The sequence below is a fragment of the Oncorhynchus nerka genome, linkage group LG14 (assembly GCF_034236695.1).
Source record: "Oncorhynchus nerka isolate Pitt River linkage group LG14, Oner_Uvic_2.0, whole genome shotgun sequence".
In the NCBI taxonomy this organism is placed as follows: Eukaryota; Metazoa; Chordata; class Actinopteri; order Salmoniformes; family Salmonidae; genus Oncorhynchus; species Oncorhynchus nerka.
The window spans coordinates 68,660,592-68,673,380 of NC_088409.1; positions in this window are offsets into that span (position 1 = coordinate 68,660,592).

Sequence of the window (12,789 nt, forward strand, 5' to 3'; positions counted from 1 at the left end):
AAGTGTGGAGGTACTGGACTTGTACAAATGACCACGATACATCTCTGCCAGAGCAATGTATTTCATTCAATATATATTTAAGCAATAAGACACGAGGGGTGTGGTATATGGCCAATATACCACGACTAAGGGCTATTCTTACACACGATGCAACGCGGAGTGCCTAGATTCAGGCGTGGTATATTGGCCATATACCACAAACCCTGAGGTTCCGTATTGCTACTATTAACTGGTTACCCACGGAATTAGAACAGTAAAAAGTCATATTTGGTCATACTCGTGGTATACGGTCTGATATACCATAGCTTTCAGCCAATCAGCATTTAGGGCTCAAGCCACCCAGTTTATAATAATAAATACACTGCTCAAAAAAATAAAGGGAACACTAAAATAACACATCCTCGATCTGGATGAATGAAATATTCTTATTAAATACTTTTTTCTTTACATAGTTGAATGTACTGACAACAAAATCACACACAAATTATCAATGGAAATCAAATGTATCAACCCATGGAGGTCTGGATTTAGAGTCACCCTCAAAATTTAAGTGGAAAACCACACTACAGGCTGATCCAAATTTGATGTAATGTCCTTAAAACAAGTAAAAATGAGGCTCAGTAGTGTGTGTGGCCTCCACGTGCATGTATGACCTCCCTACAACGCCTGGGCATGCTCCTGATGATGTGGCGGATGGTCTCCTGAGGGATCTCCTCCCAGACCTGGACTAAAGCATCCGCCAACTCCTGGACAGTCTGTGGTGCAACGTGGCGTTGGTGGATGGAGCGAGACATGATGTCCCAGATGTGCTCAATTGGATTCAGGTCTGGGGAACGGGCGGGCCAGTCCATAGCATCAATGCCTTCCTCTTGCAGGAACTGCTGACCCACTCCAGCCACCTGAGGTCTAGCATTGTCTTGCATTAGGAGGAACCCAGGGCCAACCGCACCAGCATATGGTCTCACAAGGGGTCTGAGGATCTCATCTCGGTACCTAATGGCAGTCAGGCTACCTCTGGCAAGCACATGGAGGGCTGTGCGGCCCCCCAAAGAAATGCCACCCCACACCATGACTGACCCACCCCCAAACCGGTCATGCTGGAGGATGTTGCAGGCAGCAGAACGTTCTCCACGGCGTCTCCAGACTCTGTCACGTCTGTCACATGTGCTCAGTGTGAACCTGCTTTCATCTGTGAAGAGCACAGGGCGCCAGTGGCGAATTTACCAATCTTGGTGTTCTCTGGCAAATGCCAAACGTCCTGCACGGTGTTGGGCTGTAAGCACAACCCCCACCTGTGGACGTCGGGCCCTCATACCACCCTCATGGAGTCTGTTTCTGACCGTTTGAGCAGACACATGCACATTTGTGGCCTGCTGGAGGTCATTTTGCAGGGCTCTGGCAGTGCTCCTCCTGCTCCTCCTTGCACAAAGGCGGAGGTAGCGGTCCTGCTGCTGGGTTGTTGCCCTCCTACGGCCTCCACCACGTCTCCTGATGTACTGGCCTGTCTCCTGGTAGCGCCTCTATGCTCTGGGCTCCGTCTCATGCTACCACTAGAGTGAAAGCACCGCCAGCATTCAAAAGTGACCAAAACATCAGCCAGGAAGCATAGGAACTGAGAAGTGGTCTGTGGTCACCACCTGCAGAACCACTCCTTTATTGGGGGTGTCTTGCTAATTGCCTATAATTTCCACCTGGTAAAGGCAAAAAAGGCCATGGTGGCAAAGTAAATACAATATAGCAAGTAAAACACTGAAATGGTAGTTTTGCAATGGAAGAATGTGCAAAGTAGAAATAAAAATAATGGGGTGCAAAGGAGCAAAATAAATAAATAAATGAAATACAGTTGGGAAAGAGGTAGTTGTTTGGGCTAAATTATAGGTGGGCTATGTACAGGTGCAGTAATCTGTGAGCTGCTCTGACAGTTGGTGCTTAAAGCTAGTGAGGGAGATAAGTGTTTCCAGTTTCAGAGATTTTTGTAGTTCGTTCCAGTCATTGGCAGCAGAGAACTGGAAGGAGAGGCGGCCAAAGAAAGAATTGGTTTTGGGGGTGACTAGAGAGATATACCTGCTGGAGCGTGTGCTACAGGTGGGAGATGCTATGGTGACCAGCGAGCTGAGATAAGGGGGGACTTTACCTAGCACGGTCTTGTAGATGACATGGAGCCAGTGGGTTTGGCGACGAGTATGAAGCGAGGGCCAGCCAACGAGAGCGTACAGGTCGCAATGGTGGGTAGTATATGGGGATTTGGTGACAAAACGGATTGCACTGTGATAGACTGCATCCAATTTGTTGAGTAGGGTATTGGAGGCTATTTTGTAAATGACATCGCCAAAGTCGAGGATTGGTAGGATGGTCAGTTTTACAAGGGTATGTTTGGCAGCATGAGTGAAAGATGCTTTGTTGCGAAATAGGAAGCCAATTCTAAATTTAACTTTGGATTGGAGATGTTTGATATGGGTCTGGAAGGAGAGTTTACAGTCTAACCAGACACCTAAGTATTTGTAGTTGTCCACGTATTCTAAGTCAGAGCCGTCCAGAGTAGTGATGTTGGACAGGCGGGTAGGTGCAGGTAGCGATCGGACACGAAAGAGAGTTTGAACAGGCTAGTAATAGGGGTGGCAACAATTTCGGTAGATAATTTTAGAAAGAAAGGGTCCAGATTGTCTAGCCCGGCTGATTTGTAGGGGTCCAGATTTTGCAGCTCTTTCAGAACATCAGCTGAACGGATTTGGGAGAAGGAGAAATTGGGAAGGCTTGGGCGAGTTGCTGTTGGGAGTGCAGTGCTGTTGACCGGGGTAGGAGTAGCACAACAGCATGTGAAATTTATTGTCAATCAGTGTTGCTTCCTAAGTGGACAGTTTGATTTCACAGAAGTGTGATTGACTTGGAGTTACATTGTGTTGTTTAAGTGTTCCCTTTATTTTTTTGAGCAGTGTATATGGCTCTGATCATGGCCAATCTGTGTAGGGAGACAGAATGTTGAATATATTGGTATCCTGTTACTTGCAAACCTTTGTTTGTTCTAGTTGGAGCAGCTCAATGTTGATTGTGAACCGAATGAGCAGACTGATCACGTAACTCATGAAGCTGATTTTAGTTAGCTAGTCTCTGAAGTGTAAAGAGTCCTACATCTAAGCTGTGAGAGAAAAAGGGAAAGGTCACTCAACAGAACCACTCATATAATCCGCTATACAAACAAACACAACTGTACATGTCTCTATAAAACAATTCACATATTTGCCATCAGTACTCTATCGCATCACCATCATAAGATCCTTAGCTAGTAGTGTTATTATTAGAAAAGTCAAAAGTGCTATGCCCTCTGTTCTTCTGAGGTAAGCCCTTCAAGCTTTGACGTGAGATGGGGTTTGGACTGTTAGCGCTCAGTTCATGGCAGTGCTACTAGACATTAGTGCCAGAGTTAATTGGTGTGTTTAGTCCAGTTTAGTATCTCTCTTGGCTCTCACTCGTGTTCAGTATGTAAGCATCAAGTGCTGTCCGGTTCAGGATCCGGTCAAGCAAGCCCCATAGTCTCACTAACACGACACACACACTTACTTACACAACACACAGACTGTGACACACACACACACACACACACACACACACACACACACACACACACACACACACACACACACACACACACACACACACACACACACACACACACACACACACACACACACACACACACACACACACACACACACACACACACACACACACACACACACACACACACACACACTGTAACATGTAACATCTCCTCCTGTCCACCGCTCTCTGATCCCCAGCCATGTGACAAGGGAGATATGGGACCTTAGTTTGGCCGTCCCGACATTACAGGAGCCATGGGGCTAGGCCTGCTCCACACGCTGTGTGTGCGTGCTGTGCTGCTTGAACCTCCCAGGGAGCCTCCAGCATCCCAGAATCGCCCTTTAACTTGATGGCCCCTTCCTTAGACTCCTTTTAAAACACACATCTTCCTTGTCCTCTTCCTTGTCATCATTGGGCCACCACGAGCCAGAACAGCTTCAATGTGCCTTGTCATAGATTATACTTGTGTCTGGAACTCTATTGGAGGGATGTGACACCATTCTTCCATGAGAAATTGCATCATTTGGTGTTTTGTTGATGGTGGTGTAAAATGCTGTCTCAGGCATCGCTCGAGAATCTCACATAAGTGTTCAATTGGATTGAGATCTGGTGACTAAGAGGGCCATGGCATATGGTTTACATTGTTTTCATGCTCATCAAACCATTCAGTGACCACTCGTGCCCTGTGGATGGGGACATTGTCATTCTATGGGGCCTATATAGGGAATTGGGTGTGATTTGGGACGCACCCTGCGTTTCTTTTAGTATAGTAATTGAATATGGTTTGGTTCTGGTTAGCCTTTGGATGATGGGACTACTTTCCCACCCCTCTCTTCTTTGTGTTGCTCTCTGCTCTATATACGTGGCATAAGGGAGGTCATTTGTCATGCAACACTTAGCTGGTTCCCTCCATTTTTATTGGGTGTGATTAACTTGTCAGTGGTCATCTAAAATGTATTTCAAAAGACTTCCCGGGTACTTAAGCCTTTGTTCTCGAGGGAAGAGAAGCGTTGAGAGTCGTCGATACACAGAAACACCTGGACTAGAGGAGACAGACACTAGACAGTGAAGAAAGCAACATGGGACGCCCACACTCTTAGCGTACTGGTGACGTTGATACCCCATCAGTGTGCAGGGATGGCGTGTTGTGAGATGTGTGTGTGAACACGTGAATGTGCGTTTGCATGGGTGCATGTAAGTGCATGACTGCATGCAAGCTATTGAATAGAACTATGTGCGTATGTTTATGTAGTACACAGTGAACCAATATCTTTTTAAACTTCTGTCGTTTTGTATATGACCCGGATTCAATCAGATAAAGGATTAACCGGTGATAGCTGACACCGGTTAAGAGCTGATGTTTTGGGGGTGTAACTGCGTTGGAGCTGTCACATTGGTGAGCAGCTGCTCTTGTGATTGTAACGAAGTAACACCAGTTCCACGTTAGAAGTTCAGAACAAGAAAGTTTTTATTTATTTCACCTTTATTTAACCAGGTAGGCCAGTTAAGAACAAGTTCTCATTTACAACTGCGACCTGGCCAAGATAAAGCGAAGCAGTGCGACACAAACAAAACAGAGTTACACATGGGATAAACAAAGTACAGTGAATAACACAATAGAAGTGTCTATATACAGTGTGTGCAAATGTAGTAAGATTTAATTTTGGATTGGAGATGCTTAATGTGAGTCTGGAAGGAGAGTTTATAGTCTAACCAGACACCTAGGTATTTCTAGTTGTCCACATATTCTAAGTCAGAACGGTCCAGAATAGTGATGCTAGTCAGGCGGGCAGGTGTGGGCAGCGATCGGTTGAAGAGCATGCATTTAGATTTACTTGCATTTAAAAACAGTTGGAGGCCATGGAAGGAGTATTGTATGGCATTGAAGTTCGTCTGGAGGTTTGTTAACACAGTGTCTAAAGAAGGGCCAGAAGTATGCAGAATGGTGTCGTCTGCAAAGAGGTGGATCAGAGAATCACCAGCAGCAAGAGCGACATCATTGATGTATACAGAGAAAAGAGTCGGCCCGGGAATTGAACCCTGTGGCACCCCCATAGAGACTCCCAGAGGTCCGCACAACAGGCCCGCTGATTTGACACACTGAAGTCTGTCTGAGAAGTAGTTGGTGAACCAGGCGAGGCAGTCATTTGAGAACCCAAGGCTGTTGAGTCTGCCGATAAGAATTCAGTGATTGACAGAGTCGGAGAAGGTACGGTGGGATTCGAAATGGTCTGTGATCTTTTTGTTAACTTGACTTTCGAAGATCTTGGAAGGAAGGGTGGGATATACATAGGTCTGTAACAGTTTGGGTCTATAGTGTCTCCCCCTTTGAAGAGGAGAGATTTGAAGATTTTCCAGCTCTTTCAGAACATCAGCTATCTTGATTTGGGTGAAGGGGAAATGGGGAGGCTGGGCAAGTTGCTGTGGGGGGTGCAGAGCTGTTGACAGGGGTACAGAAAAATGCTTATTGAAATTCTCAATTATCGTGGATTTATCGTGGTGAGGCCTAGGCTATATTTAAAGTGTAGTCTATATATAAATAATATGTATAAATAATAGGCCTAGGCTATATATAAATAATTATGCTCAAATTGAAAATCATTAAACAAAATAATGAGGATTTCTATCAACCTAATCAAGGTGTAGGCCTAGATTATATCCCACATTCCAGTGTTCGAATTCATAAACACAGCTGCATGGAATTCCAACACTTTGGAAAAGGTCAGTGGTGTAAAGTACTAAAAATACTTTAAAGTACTTCTTAGTTTTTTGGGGGTATCTGTACTTTACTATATGTTTTTGACAACTTTTACTTTTACTTTACAACATTCCTAAAGAAAATAATGTACTTTTACTCAATACATTTTCCCTGACACCCAAAACCTTGTTACCTTTTGAGGGCTTAGCAGGACAAGAAAATGGTCCAATTCACACACTTATCAAGAGAACATCCCTGGTCCTCCCTATACTGCTTCTGATCTGGCGGACTCACTAAGCATAAATGCTTAATTTGTAAATTATGTCTGAGTCTTGGAGTGTGCTCCTGGCTGTCCATGGATTTGCTTAATATAAGGAATTATAAATTATTTATACTTTTGATATTTAAGCATATTTTAGCAATTACATGTATTTTTTATACTTAAGTATATTTAAAACCAAATACTTTTAGACTTATTCTCAAGTAGTATTTTATTGGGTGACTTTAACTTATACTAAAGTAATTTTCTAGTATGACAATTGGGTACTTTTTCAACCTCTGAAAAAAGGGTTCCAAAAGGGTTCTTTGACGGTCCCCATAGGAGAACCTTTTTTAGTTCCAGGTAGAACCCTTTTGGTTCCAGGTAGAAGTCATTTAAGTTCCATGTAGAACCCATTGGGGAAAGGGATCTACATTGAACCCAAAAGGGTTCTTTAAAGGGTTCTCAAAATGGGAACAGCCGAAGAATCCTTTTAGGTTCTAGATAGCACCTTTTGTTCTAAGGGTGTACTAATATGACCGTGCAGCCAACGTCCACGATAGCTATGCCGGGACCCGCTTGTGGATTTGACAGCTCTAACGCGGTTCCACCTCTATCCCGTCAAAACACCAGCTATGTGGGTGTCGGCTAGCGTGAATCTGATTGAATCAAAACCTATGTCTGTGTCTGTGTGTGCATAATCTCCCTGTCAGCCGTTGTGACTGTTTCTCTCTTTGCTTAACCCGGGGTTGTGTGAGAGGATTGTATGTTTTTAGAAGAGCTGTCTGGTTTAGTCAGCTAGGCCCTGCGCTCCCTCCGTTCATCATGACAAACTCTGTTAGTCTAAATGAATCTCCTATGTTCATCTCTGCGTCAAAACCAGGGGCGCTCCGTGCTAGGAGCAAATGATTTCTCCCGGGTCAGGTCTGAAAATCCCTCATCCCTCCTCTGCAGTGTTTTATGTCTTCTTAAACATGTCCTCAAGGACCCAGGAGATCAAAAGATGCTTTGGACGTCTACTCTGTCTACTCTACAGGTCCTACAGGATGCATGGAGCATGTGTCTGAGAGTTGGACTGTTTCCCAAGTGGCACCCTATTCCCTATATAGTGCACTTCTTTTGATCATGGACCATAGTCACAATGTAGGGAATAGGGTGCCATCTGGGACACAACCTTGGGTTCAAAAGCTCACATATCTTTAGTATAACATTGTTTGGTTTATCGTTGATTTACTGGTTTCCCTATTGTAATATTTTAGTTTATACACATCTTTTTCCAGTGGTGTAAAATACCTAAGTAAAAATACTTTAAAGTATTACTTAAGTTGTTAGTTTGGGTTCCTGTACTTTAGTTTACTGTTTTACTTTTACTCCACTACATTCCTAAAGACAATATGTACTTTTTACTCCCATACATTTTCCCTGAGACCAAAAAGTACTTGTTACATTTTGAATGCTGATACAGGACAGAATTACTGTCCAGTTCACGCACCTATCAATATAAAGCATTGTCATCCCTACTGCCTCTTATCTGGCGGACTCACTAAACACAAATACTGTGTTTGTAAATTATGTGAGTGTTGGGATGTGCCCCTCTCTGTCCGTAAAAAAAAATATTATGAGGTATGGTTTGTTTAATATAAGGAATTGTATAGCTTTTACTTTGTACTTTTACTCAACTTTGAACATTTAGTACTTTTTACTACATTAATACCAGATACTTTTAGACTTTTACTCAGGTAGTACTATACTGCTTGACTTTTACTTTTAGGCAAGTATGACAGTTGAGTACTTTTTTCACCACTGTCCTTTTCAAGTATAGTTGTCTGTACATGAACAATGTAGCATGCGTTACATAACAAGACATGGTAGGTAGTCTTTGCTCAGGGCCTCCTTAAAGCATCCTTCTCAATAAGTATGGCTATACATACTGCTGGGTGCACACACACACACACACATTTTACATTTGAAACCACCAATTAAATTGACAAAAAAAGGATCCAAACATTTCAAAGGTCCCTGTATGCACGGCACTCAAGGAAAGCACCTCCTCCAAACAGATAGGCTGCCCACGACAGCTGAAACAGAGCACTACCTAGCCAATTGCTTTTCCTTCGTTTTTGTCTTCTTTTATTTCAAGGCTTTAACTGTCAGTACTGGAGAAGTTTGAATGAATTGTACCCATCACTAATGTGTTAGAATTCATACCTTTTGATGAGTATTTATAACATGTACCTAAGATGCTTATTTTTGTTTTCTTTTGTTGTTTTTTCAGCTTTTGTGACATATCACGGAAGAATGCTTCACTAGGAGTTAAAATAATTATTTGATCTCATACTGATATTTCCCTAAAAAACTGGTTGTTTTTCAAAAATAAGTAGTTGTGACATCTAGTGGTGGATAGTGGTACTTCAAAACTGTTTTGCGCAGGTACTCAGAAGGGGAAGAACAAGCAGAAAGTCAGAGCCAGAGGCAGCTCCAGCGCACAGTATGTGTATGCAGGTGATAATAATGAAGTGTATAGGACATTTATGTTCATATTAAGATGTGATTATATTTTATGCCAATAAACATAGTGGTAATGGTGTAAAAATTACAGGGGACCTACAAAGGACAAAAATATAGCAAATTCCATTTTGAAGTTGCTGTGGAGTTGACTTAATTTCAGAAACCTGTGGCCAGGAGGGGGAGACGGCTTGCGAATGCACTCTCCACGGGGCCTTATTAGCTTTCTATTCAACTGTGAAGCCCGAGAAGCAGAAATTAAACAGTTGCTGTAACTTAGAGAGAGACAGACAGGCACATTTCTATTGTGAAACAGTGTCTGTCAAACATTGACCAGTAGAGTAAACAAACAATTCTACTTCCCTCGTTCTCTACAAACTTTACTGACTGTGATGCAAGAACGTTGAAATCCAAGCATTTGTGCCAGGCTTAAAAGGTATTTGCCTTGCGTAAAATAGCATGTGTTCCATGCGTAAATAGGAGGCATATATGCTATTATCAATTAGAGAAAGAAATATACAGTACCAGTCAAAATGTTAGACACACCTACTCATTCAAGGGTTTTTTCTTTATTCTTACTATTTTCTACATTGTAGAATAGTAGTGAAGATGACATCAAAACTATGAAATAACACATATGGAATCATGTAGTAACCAAAAAAGTGTTAAACAAATCAAAATATATTTGAGATTTTAGATTTTTCAAAGTAGCCACCCTTTGCATTGATGACAGCCTTGCACACCCTTGGCATTCTCTAAACCAGCTTCATGAGGACTGCTTTTCCAACAGTCTTGAATGAGTTCCCGCATATGAACTTATCCTTTGCAGCAGAGGTAACTCTGGGTCTTCCTTTCCTGTGGTGGTCCTCATGAGAGCCAGTTTCATCATAGCGCTTGATGGTTTTTGTGACTGCACTTGAAGAAAATGTCAATGTTCTTGAAATTTTCCGGATTGACTGACATTCATTTCTTAAAGTAATGATGGAATGTCATTTGTCTTTGCTTATTTGAGCTGTCCCTGGTCAATACAAAATACCACATCCCATGAGTCACAGAATGGGAATTACACCTCTGCCATGAGGTGCTACTTCAGTTTCCTGACCGGAGAGAGGTCCTAATATGGACTTGGTATTTTACCAAATAGGGCTATCTTCTGTATACCACCCATACCTTGTCACAGCACAACTGATTGACTCAAACACATTATTAAGGTAAGAAAGTCCACAAATGAACTTTTAACAAGGCCACACTTTTAACAACAACTGAAATGCATTCCAGGTGACTACCTCATGAAGCTAGTTGAGAGAATGCCAAGAGTGTGAATGCCGTCATCAAGGCAAAGGGTGGCTACTTTGAAGAATCTCAAAAATAAAATATATTTTGATTTGTTAAAACACTTTTTTGGTTACTACATGATTCCATGTATTATTTTATAGTTTTGATTTCTTCACTATTATTCTACAATGTAGAAAATAGCAAAAATGAAGAAAAACCCTTGAATGAGTACGTGTGTCCCAAATGTTGACTGGTACTGTGTGTGTGTATATATATACAGTATATGTATATATGGAGTGAAAGGTCATGGCATGTGTCTTTTCAGACCGCAGAGCAGGTGAGAGCTTCCAAGGAAATGTTTAGTAGCTTACATCTCCCTCCCTCCTTGCCGGTCTATTCTGGGCTGATATCTGCTTCCTTGCTTTTTATCTGCGCCAGGAGATCTGTCTCCACTCCTCCAGTGGTGGGTTGTCCGTGTTCTCACCCAGCTCACGTTCTGAGATAGCCAAGGCATGGGGCACGAGATAGGATGGAGGAGGGACTCCTCTTGCCCCCAAGATAATTACCAGCTTGTGTACTTCATTTAAACTGATTGGAATCTCGATAAGATTGTTAAAATAAAGTTTTTAAGTTTACTTTTGAAAGTTAATCAATAACTTGTCTGTTGTCTGTGTAACAGACCGCTAATCACCAGAAAATCATCAGCTAATCATCAGTGGCTATAAGTGAATAGGCTACTAGTTCTGTACATAATATAATTCAGATTATATCAGTTGTGGAAAGTTGAGTTGGGAGCAATCAGCAAAAGATGTATTACTTTAAAATGGTGCTGTCCATGCTGTCGATAATGGCACAGATACAAAGAGTAGTCCTCTATATCTATGGCCTGCTGTTTACACATGCACCTTGTAGTTACAGTTGTTTGTATAAAAATATTATTAATCTAACTCAAACAATGTTTTCTTAATTATGCAAAAGCCAGAACATGTTACTTTGTGACCAGTTTCCCCTAAAAACTTGGAAACCATGTGTTTGATGTGTTGGATACCATTCCATTTATTCTGTTCCAGCCATTACTATGAGCCTGTCCTCCCCAATTAAGGTGCCACCAGCCGCCTGTGGGTAAACATCAGTGAATATACAGAAGCACACAGAACACATATCTCAACTGTGATGGACAAATAGATTAGCATCATCATGTCATTGTCTGGCCCTGATTTTAGTGAAAGGAGTCTGTAGCCTACTCATCATGAGTCATGCTGGGTTGGTTGGTTGAGATCAGGAAGAATGACAATTTTTCATACCCATGGGAATGCATGTGAAAATGTGGTCAAAACAGAATATTCAATTACTGTAGCTGTTTTTTTTTTTTTACAAAACAAAAACATTACATGAATAACCGTATATAACCATATAAATAATTGTAACCTAATTAAGGTGCGCAAGAGATTTTGAGTTATCTGGTTTAGGCTTCTCTTGTGCTCTTTTGAATCATGCACACACTTTTGATTAACTCGTGCACACATATTACTTAATTTTGTTCCACCAGGCCCGGTAGAGATTCCGTTAATGTATTTTGTAGAAACAATAGAAAAATAGTAGCCTACACTGATCAGTGAACAAAGTTGTGAATAGTCTTGGCCTTTTTACCCCGAACTGTCACCAATCATTAGTTGCGATCCATGAGTCTGCTAAAGGAGCCTATTGATCAGTCATTGACTGATTGCTTTAGACAAATAGTTTGTTATCCGAGAGTGCGAGGTCGAGTAGCTCACTCTTTTAATTGAAGATAACAGAGTGGGCAACAATGGCCCCATAATAGAATGAGAGTTTTGTGATTATTGCTGCAGAAAGAAAAGAAAAGAAACAAGAAGGGGTGCTCTAATTAGAAGAACCGTGGCTGGCGGGATCTCCCCCTGCTCCCCCTGCCATTGTGCGCGGGTGTGGGGAGGCTGTGTGGCCGGTAGGCAGGCGACAGGCGCCGGTTGCTGGACAAAGGGCTGTCTGCTGCCAAAGGGACTAGGCGTCCAAGCACCCATCCTCCCAAGCTTCCCAGCCTGAGCTGTGGTGCTTAATTAACCCTTTCACGGTGATACGGGACAATTTGTCCCCAACCAAGGCATCTCTCTCACGCATAAAATATGTCCATACAATAACAAAGTGTTCATCTGTACTAGCTCATGTGAACACAATATTTGCGTCATTTTTGGAAAGTTATGCCTTCAGTTTCTGTAAGCCATTCGTCAACAACAACAAAAAACGTATAAGTCCTATGACATGTTGGGCGCTACTGTTTAATTTAATTTGTGGCAAATTTCTTAAGGAAAATTATTATTCATTTGACCCTCCTTAAAAGTCCATTCTTGTTGATTTGAGTAGACCTATGGACTACCCTATGTGTGTCATACAGTTTTTCCCATTCACTCAAACAGTTAACTGCGTCTATAGGCCA